Here is an 8,449-nt window from a genome sequence, read left to right on the forward strand (position 1 = left end):
ACCACCACTTCTTTATCCATTTTTCTCTTTCCTGGGATATTTAAGGTGTCATGAAGTGGAGGTTCTTGTCAACAGAGCAGCCCTAAACTTTGGGGTGCCTGTGTCTTGCTGATTTTTAGTTTTCCCAATTTATACGCGCATGAGTGGAAGTGCCCTATGCGCTCTAAGCTGTGTTTTTTCGGTGTTTCAGGACACACCGTACACTTCTCCAGAGTGGCTGTTGGCAATTTACATCCCGCCCATCAGCGTAGCAAGGCTCCCATTTCTCCACGGCCTGTCCTGCATTTCTGGTTTTTACACTTTTTTCAGCATGGCCCTTTTGACCGATGGGAAGCGAGACTTCTTTGTAGCGCTGATTTGCCTTTCCAGGTTGCTTGGTTGGCCAAAAAGGGCGTATGCGTTTTTTCCTGAATATATTCAGGAAAAAACGCATACGCCCTTTTTGGCCAAGGGCATCATTGTCGACGTTTTGCCGCTTTTCATGTGCTTTAAAGGCGATTCGAATCTACCTCCTGAAATCTGTTTCCTGCAATTCTGCCTTGCTTTCAAATCCTCTTCGTTGCCTTCCCTCAATATATTTGTGGCCGAGAGTTATCATTTATAACTCTGCAGGTTTGTGAATTGCAGTGCCCCTGAGCTCCATTTTTCAACTAGCTTTTTTGAGAGCTGGCCGCAAAAGCGCAGGAGTGCCTCAGGCCCTATTCTGGTTTCGGGCGGCAGGCCGAGCCCGTGGTTAATTCTTCTTCCTGATGGGAAAATAGAGTGACCTGTGCCTGTCCCAACACCTAGAGCTAGTCTCTCATTGGCTCCCCCTCTTCCCGTTCACCCTCAGGACAAATTGCAAGCTGTACGGAACAGGAGGTTAAAGGTGCTGATGCTCCAAGGAGGGAGAGTGCTAGTAAAGCGGCTGGAATGGCGAAGCCGAGCACAAGGAGATGAGAAATGAGGTGCGTTTTAGAAACCTTTCCCGATCACACGGTGTACCACCTTCTGGGTTTCTCATGCATGTTTTCGATGTAGGAAGATGCCCTTGAACCTGGAGATTTGGGACCCATGGGATGGGTAACAGGCAGTATTACTTTAAAGGCTCTGCCTTTGCTTCCCCAACCTCACGAAACCTCTCAGCCCCGAGAGTGTCCACACTTCTGTCTCATCCAGCTGTGGGTCTAGATATGGTCAATCCAGGTTGCATCACAGCCCCTGAAAGAATTTTGTAAGAATTTCTCTCTCTTTCACTGTCTTTGTTTCTCGGGTTTTTAAAAGTAATTTATTTTTATAATGGGGTTTAGCTGCTTTTCACGGCTGTGTTTATGCCGCTTTACACCCACTTGACTCACTTCCAGAGAGATATCAATACATAGGTTTGAAGATTCTTACTAGTCAGATATATTCTTGTGCGGTGAATAGGGGGTGTTGAGTCCAGTTCACTGAGCAAGGAGTAGGTGTTTCTATTACATATTGGGTTTATGGAACGGTATCTGAGCTAATTTGAAACCCTTGTTTTATGCATCACCCCACCTCACCTTTCCCTTTAAGCAGCCATAGTGTGTTTTCTAAACGTGTGACTCTGTTCTGTTTTGTAATTCAGTTCAAGTGTAGCGGTTTTTACATTCCCTCTATAAGTGATAGCTTATGATAAGTGTCTTTTTCTGTGTGACTTATTTTACTCAGAATCGTCGTACCTAAATCCGCTCATCATGCTGCTACTAGCCTTATGACATTGATTTCATGGCTGAGTGATATTCCATTGTACATAAGGACCACCACTTCGTTATCCATTTTTCTCTTTCCTGGGATATTTAAGGTGTCATGAAGTGGAGGTTCTTGTCAACAGAGCAGCCCTAAACTTTGGGGTGCCTGTGTCTTGCTGATTTTTAGTTTTCCCAATTTATACGCCCATGAGTGGAAGTGCCCTATGCGCTCTAAGCTGTGTTTTTTCGGTGTTTCAGGACACACCGTACACTTCTCCAGAGTGGCTGTTGGCAATTTACATCCCGCCCATCAGCGTAGCAAGGCTTCCATTTCTCCACGGCCTGTCCTGCATTTCTGGTTTTTACACTTTTTTCAGCATGGCCCTTTTGACCGATGGGAAGCGAGACTTCTTTGTAGCGCTGATTTGCCTTTCCAGGTTGCTTGGTTGGCCAAAAAGGGCGTATGCGTTTTTTCCTGAATATATTCAGGAAAAAACGCATACGCCCTTTTTGGCCAAGGGCATCATTGTCGACGTTTTGCCGCTTTTCATGTGCTTTAAAGGCGATTCGAATCTACCTCCTGAAATCTGTTTCCTGCAATTCTGCCTTGCTTTCAAATCCTCTTCGTTGCCTTCCCTCAGTATATTTGTGGCCGAGAGTTATCATTTATAACTCTGCAGGTTTGTGAATTGCAGTGCCCCTGAGCTCCATTTTTCAACTCGCTTTTTTGGGAGCTGGCCGCAAAAGCGCAGGAGTGCCTCAGGCCCTATTCTGGTTCCGGGCGGCAGGCCGAGCCTGTGGTTAATTCTTCTTCCTGATGGGAAAATAGAGTGACCTGTGCCTGTCCCAACACCTAGAGCTAGTCTCTCATTGGCTCCCCCTCTTCCCGTTCATCCTCAGGACAAATTGCAAGCTGTACGGAACAGGAGGTTAAAGGTGCTGATGCTCCAAGGAGGGAGAGTGCTAGTAAAGCGGCTGGAATGGCGAAGCCGAGCACAAGGAGATGAGAAATGAGGTGCGTTTTAGAAACCTTTCCCGATCACACGGTGTACCACCTTCTGGGTTTCTCATGCATGTTTTCGATGTAGGAAGATGCCCTTGAACCTGGAGATTTGGGACCCATGGGATGGGTAACAGGCAGTATTACTTTAAAGGCTCTGCCTTTGCTTCCCCAACCTCACGAAACCTCTCAGCCCCGAGAGTGTCCACACTTCTGTCTCATCCAGCTGTGGGTCTAGATATGGTCAATCCAGGTTGCATCACAGCCCCTGAAAGAATTTTGTAAGAATTTCTCTCTCTTTCACTGTCTTTGTTTCACGGGTTTTTAAAAGTAATTTATTTTTATAATGGGGTTTAGCTGCTTTTCACGGCTGTGTTTATGCCGCTTTACACCCACTTGACTCACTTCCAGAGAGATATCAATACATAGGTTTGAAGATTCTTACTAGTCAGATATATTCTTGTACGGTGAATAGGGGGTGTTGAGTCCAGTTCACTGAGCAAGGAGTAGGTCTTTCTATTACATATTGGGTTTATGGAACGGTATCTGAGCTAATTTGAAACCCTTGTTTTATGCATCACCCCACCTCACCTTTCCCTTTAAGCAGCCATAGTGTGTTTTCTAAACGTGTGACTCTGTTCTGTTTTGTAATTCAGTTCAAGTGTAGCGGTTTTTACATTCCCTCTATAAGTGATAGCTTATGATAAGTGTCTTTTTCTGTGTGACTTATTTTACTCAGAATCGTCGTACCTAAATCCGCTCATCATGCTGCTACTAGCCTTATGACATTGATTTCATGGCTGAGTGATATTCCATTGTACATAAGGACCACCACTTCGTTATCCATTTTTCTCTTTCCTGGGATATTTAAGGTGTCATGAAGTGGAGGTTCTTGTCAACAGAGCAGCCCTAAACTTTGGGGTGCCTGTGTCTTGCTGATTTTTAGTTTTCCCAATTTATACGCCCATGAGTGGAAGTGCCCTATGAGCTCTAAGCTGTGTTTTTTCGGTGTTTCAGGACACACCGTACACTTCTCCAGAGTGGCTGTTGGCAATTTACATCCCGCCCATCAGCGTAGCAAGGCTCCCATTTCTCCACGGCCTGTCCTGCATTTCTGGTTTTTACACTTTTTTCAGCATGGCCCTTTTGACCGATGGGAAGCGAGACTTCTTTGTAGCGCTGATTTGCCTTTCCAGGTTGCTTGGTTGGCCAAAAAGGGCGTATGCGTTTTTTCCTGAATATATTCAGGAAAAAACGCATACGCCCTTTTTGGCCAAGGGCATCATTGTCGACGTTTTGCCGCTTTTCATGTGCTTTAAAGGCGATTCGAATCTACCTCCTGAAATCTGTTTCCTGCAATTCTGCCTTGCTTTCAAATCCTCTTCGTTGCCTTCCCTCAGTATATTTGTGGCCGAGAGTTATCATTTATAACTCTGCAGGTTTGTGAATTGCAGTGCCCCTGAGCTCCATTTTTCAACTCGCTTTTTTGGGAGCTGGCCGCAAAAGCGCAGGAGTGCCTCAGGCCCTATTCTGGTTCCGGGCGGCAGGCCGAGCCTGTGGTTAATTCTTCTTCCTGATGGGAAAATAGAGTGACCTGTGCCTGTCCCAACACCTAGAGCTAGTCTCTCATTGGCTCCCCCTCTTCCCGTTCATCCTCAGGACAAATTGCAAGCTGTACGGAACAGGAGGTTAAAGGTGCTGATGCTCCAAGGAGGGAGAGTGCTAGTAAAGCGGCTGGAATGGCGAAGCCGAGCACAAGGAGATGAGAAATGAGGTGCGTTTTAGAAACCTTTCCCGATCACACGGTGTACCACCTTCTGGGTTTCTCATGCATGTTTTCGATGTAGGAAGATGCCCTTGAACCTGGAGATTTGGGACCCATGGGATGGGTAACAGGCAGTATTACTTTAAAGGCTCTGCCTTTGCTTCCCCAACCTCACCAAACCTCTCAGCCCCGAGAGTGTCCACACTTCTGTCTCATCCAGCTGTGGGTCTAGATATGGTCAATCCAGGTTGCATCACAGCCCCTGAAAGAATTTTGTAAGAATTTCTCTCTCTTTCACTGTCTTTGTTTCACGGGTTTTTAAAAGTAATTTATTTTTATAATGGGGTTTAGCTGCTTTTCACGGCTGTGTTTATGCCGCTTTACACCCACTTGACTCACTTCCAGAGAGATATCAATACATAGGTTTGAAGATTCTTACTAGTCAGATATATTCTTGTACGGTGAATAGGGGGTGTTGAGTCCAGTTCACTGAGCAAGGAGTAGGTCTTTCTATTACATATTGGGTTTATGGAACGGTATCTGAGCTAATTTGAAACCCTTGTTTTATGCATCACCCCACCTCACCTTTCCCTTTAAGCAGCCATAGTGTGTTTTCTAAACGTGTGACTCTGTTCTGTTTTGTAATTCAGTTCAAGTGTAGCGGTTTTTACATTCCCTCTATAAGTGATAGCTTATGATAAGTGTCTTTTTCTGTGTGACTTATTTTACTCAGAATCGTCGTACCTAAATCCGCTCATCATGCTGCTACTAGCCTTATGACATTGATTTCATGGCTGAGTGATATTCCATTGTACATAAGGACCACCACTTCGTTATCCATTTTTCTCTTTCCTGGGATATTTAAGGTGTCATGAAGTGGAGGTTCTTGTCAACAGAGCAGCCCTAAACTTTGGGGTGCCTGTGTCTTGCTGATTTTTAGTTTTCCCAATTTATACGCCCATGAGTGGAAGTGCCCTATGAGCTCTAAGCTGTGTTTTTTCGGTGTTTCAGGACACACCGTACACTTCTCCAGAGTGGCTGTTGGCAATTTACATCCCGCCCATCAGCGTAGCAAGGCTCCCATTTCTCCACGGCCTGTCCTGCATTTCTGGTTTTTACACTTTTTTCAGCATGGCCCTTTTGACCGATGGGAAGCGAGACTTCTTTGTAGCGCTGATTTGCCTTTCCAGGTTGCTTGGTTGGCCAAAAAGGGCGTATGCGTTTTTTCCTGAATATATTCAGGAAAAAACGCATACGCCCTTTTTGGCCAAGGGCATCATTGTCGACGTTTTGCCGCTTTTCATGTGCTTTAAAGGCGATTCGAATCTACCTCCTGAAATCTGTTTCCTGCAATTCTGCCTTGCTTTCAAATCCTCTTCGTTGCCTTCCCTCAGTATATTTGTGGCCGAGAGTTATCATTTATAACTCTGCAGGTTTGTGAATTGCAGTGCCCCTGAGCTCCATTTTTCAACTCGCTTTTTTGGGAGCTGGCCGCAAAAGCGCAGGAGTGCCTCAGGCCCTATTCTGGTTCCGGGCGGCAGGCCGAGCCTGTGGTTAATTCTTCTTCCTGATGGGAAAATAGAGTGACCTGTGCCTGTCCCAACACCTAGAGCTAGTCTCTCATTGGCTCCCCCTCTTCCCGTTCATCCTCAGGACAAATTGCAAGCTGTACGGAACAGGAGGTTAAAGGTGCTGATGCTCCAAGGAGGGAGAGTGCTAGTAAAGCGGCTGGAATGGCGAAGCCGAGCACAAGGAGATGAGAAATGAGGTGCGTTTTAGAAACCTTTCCCGATCACACGGTGTACCACCTTCTGGGTTTCTCATGCATGTTTTCGATGTAGGAAGATGCCCTTGAACCTGGAGATTTGGGACCCATGGGATGGGTAACAGGCAGTATTACTTTAAAGGCTCTGCCTTTGCTTCCCCAACCTCACGAAACCTCTCAGCCCCGAGAGTGTCCACACTTCTGTCTCATCCAGCTGTGGGTCTAGATATGGTCAATCCAGGTTGCATCACAGCCCCTGAAAGAATTTTGTAAGAATTTCTCTCTCTTTCACTGTCTTTGTTTCACGGGTTTTTAAAAGTAATTTATTTTTATAATGGGGTTTAGCTGCTTTTCACGGCTGTGTTTATGCCGCTTTACACCCACTTGACTCACTTCCAGAGAGATATCAATACATAGGTTTGAAGATTCTTACTAGTCAGATATATTCTTGTACGGTGAATAGGGGGTGTTGAGTCCAGTTCACTGAGCAAGGAGTAGGTCTTTCTATTACATATTGGGTTTATGGAACGGTATCTGAGCTAATTTGAAACCCTTGTTTTATGCATCACCCCACCTCACCTTTCCCTTTAAGCAGCCATAGTGTGTTTTCTAAACGTGTGACTCTGTTCTGTTTTGTAATTCAGTTCAAGTGTAGCGGTTTTTACATTCCCTCTATAAGTGATAGCTTATGATAAGTGTCTTTTTCTGTGTGACTTATTTTACTCAGAATCGTCGTACCTAAATCCGCTCATCATGCTGCTACTAGCCTTATGACATTGATTTCATGGCTGAGTGATATTCCATTGTACATAAGGACCACCACTTCGTTATCCATTTTTCTCTTTCCTGGGATATTTAAGGTGTCATGAAGTGGAGGTTCTTGTCAACAGAGCAGCCCTAAACTTTGGGGTGCCTGTGTCTTGCTGATTTTTAGTTTTCCCAATTTATACGCCCATGAGTGGAAGTGCCCTATGAGCTCTAAGCTGTGTTTTTTCGGTGTTTCAGGACACACCGTACACTTCTCCAGAGTGGCTGTTGGCAATTTACATCCCGCCCATCAGCGTAGCAAGGCTCCCATTTCTCCACGGCCTGTCCTGCATTTCTGGTTTTTACACTTTTTTCAGCATGGCCCTTTTGACCGATGGGAAGCGAGACTTCTTTGTAGCGCTGATTTGCCTTTCCAGGTTGCTTGGTTGGCCAAAAAGGGCGTATGCGTTTTTTCCTGAATATATTCAGGAAAAAACGCATACGCCCTTTTTGGCCAAGGGCATCATTGTCGACGTTTTGCCGCTTTTCATGTGCTTTAAAGGCGATTCGAATCTACCTCCTGAAATCTGTTTCCTGCAATTCTGCCTTGCTTTCAAATCCTCTTCGTTGCCTTCCCTCAGTATATTTGTGGCCGAGAGTTATCATTTATAACTCTGCAGGTTTGTGAATTGCAGTGCCCCTGAGCTCCATTTTTCAACTCGCTTTTTTGGGAGCTGGCCGCAAAAGCGCAGGAGTGCCTCAGGCCCTATTCTGGTTCCGGGCGGCAGGCCGAGCCTGTGGTTAATTCTTCTTCCTGATGGGAAAATAGAGTGACCTGTGCCTGTCCCAACACCTAGAGCTAGTCTCTCATTGGCTCCCCCTCTTCCCGTTCATCCTCAGGACAAATTGCAAGCTGTACGGAACAGGAGGTTAAAGGTGCTGATGCTCCAAGGAGGGAGAGTGCTAGTAAAGCGGCTGGAATGGCGAAGCCGAGCACAAGGAGATGAGAAATGAGGTGCGTTTTAGAAACCTTTCCCGATCACACGGTGTACCACCTTCTGGGTTTCTCATGCATGTTTTCGATGTAGGAAGATGCCCTTGAACCTGGAGATTTGGGACCCATGGGATGGGTAACAGGCAGTATTACTTTAAAGGCTCTGCCTTTGCTTCCCCAACCTCACCAAACCTCTCAGCCCCGAGAGTGTCCACACTTCTGTCTCATCCAGCTGTGGGTCTAGATATGGTCAATCCAGGTTGCATCCCAGCCCCTGAAAGAGTTTTGTAAGAATTTCTCTCTCTTTCACTGTCTTTGTTTCACGGGTTTTTAAAACTAATTTATTTTTATAATGGGGTTTAGCTGCTTTTCACGGCTGTGTTTATGCCGCTTTACACCCACTTGACTCACTTCCAGAGAGATATCAATACATAGGTTTTAAGATTCTTACTAGTCAGATATATTCTTGTACGGTGAATAGGGGGTG

This window comes from Balaenoptera physalus, assembly GCF_965194825.1.
Source record: "Balaenoptera physalus genome assembly, chromosome: 11".
In the NCBI taxonomy this organism is placed as follows: Eukaryota; Metazoa; Chordata; class Mammalia; order Artiodactyla; family Balaenopteridae; genus Balaenoptera; species Balaenoptera physalus.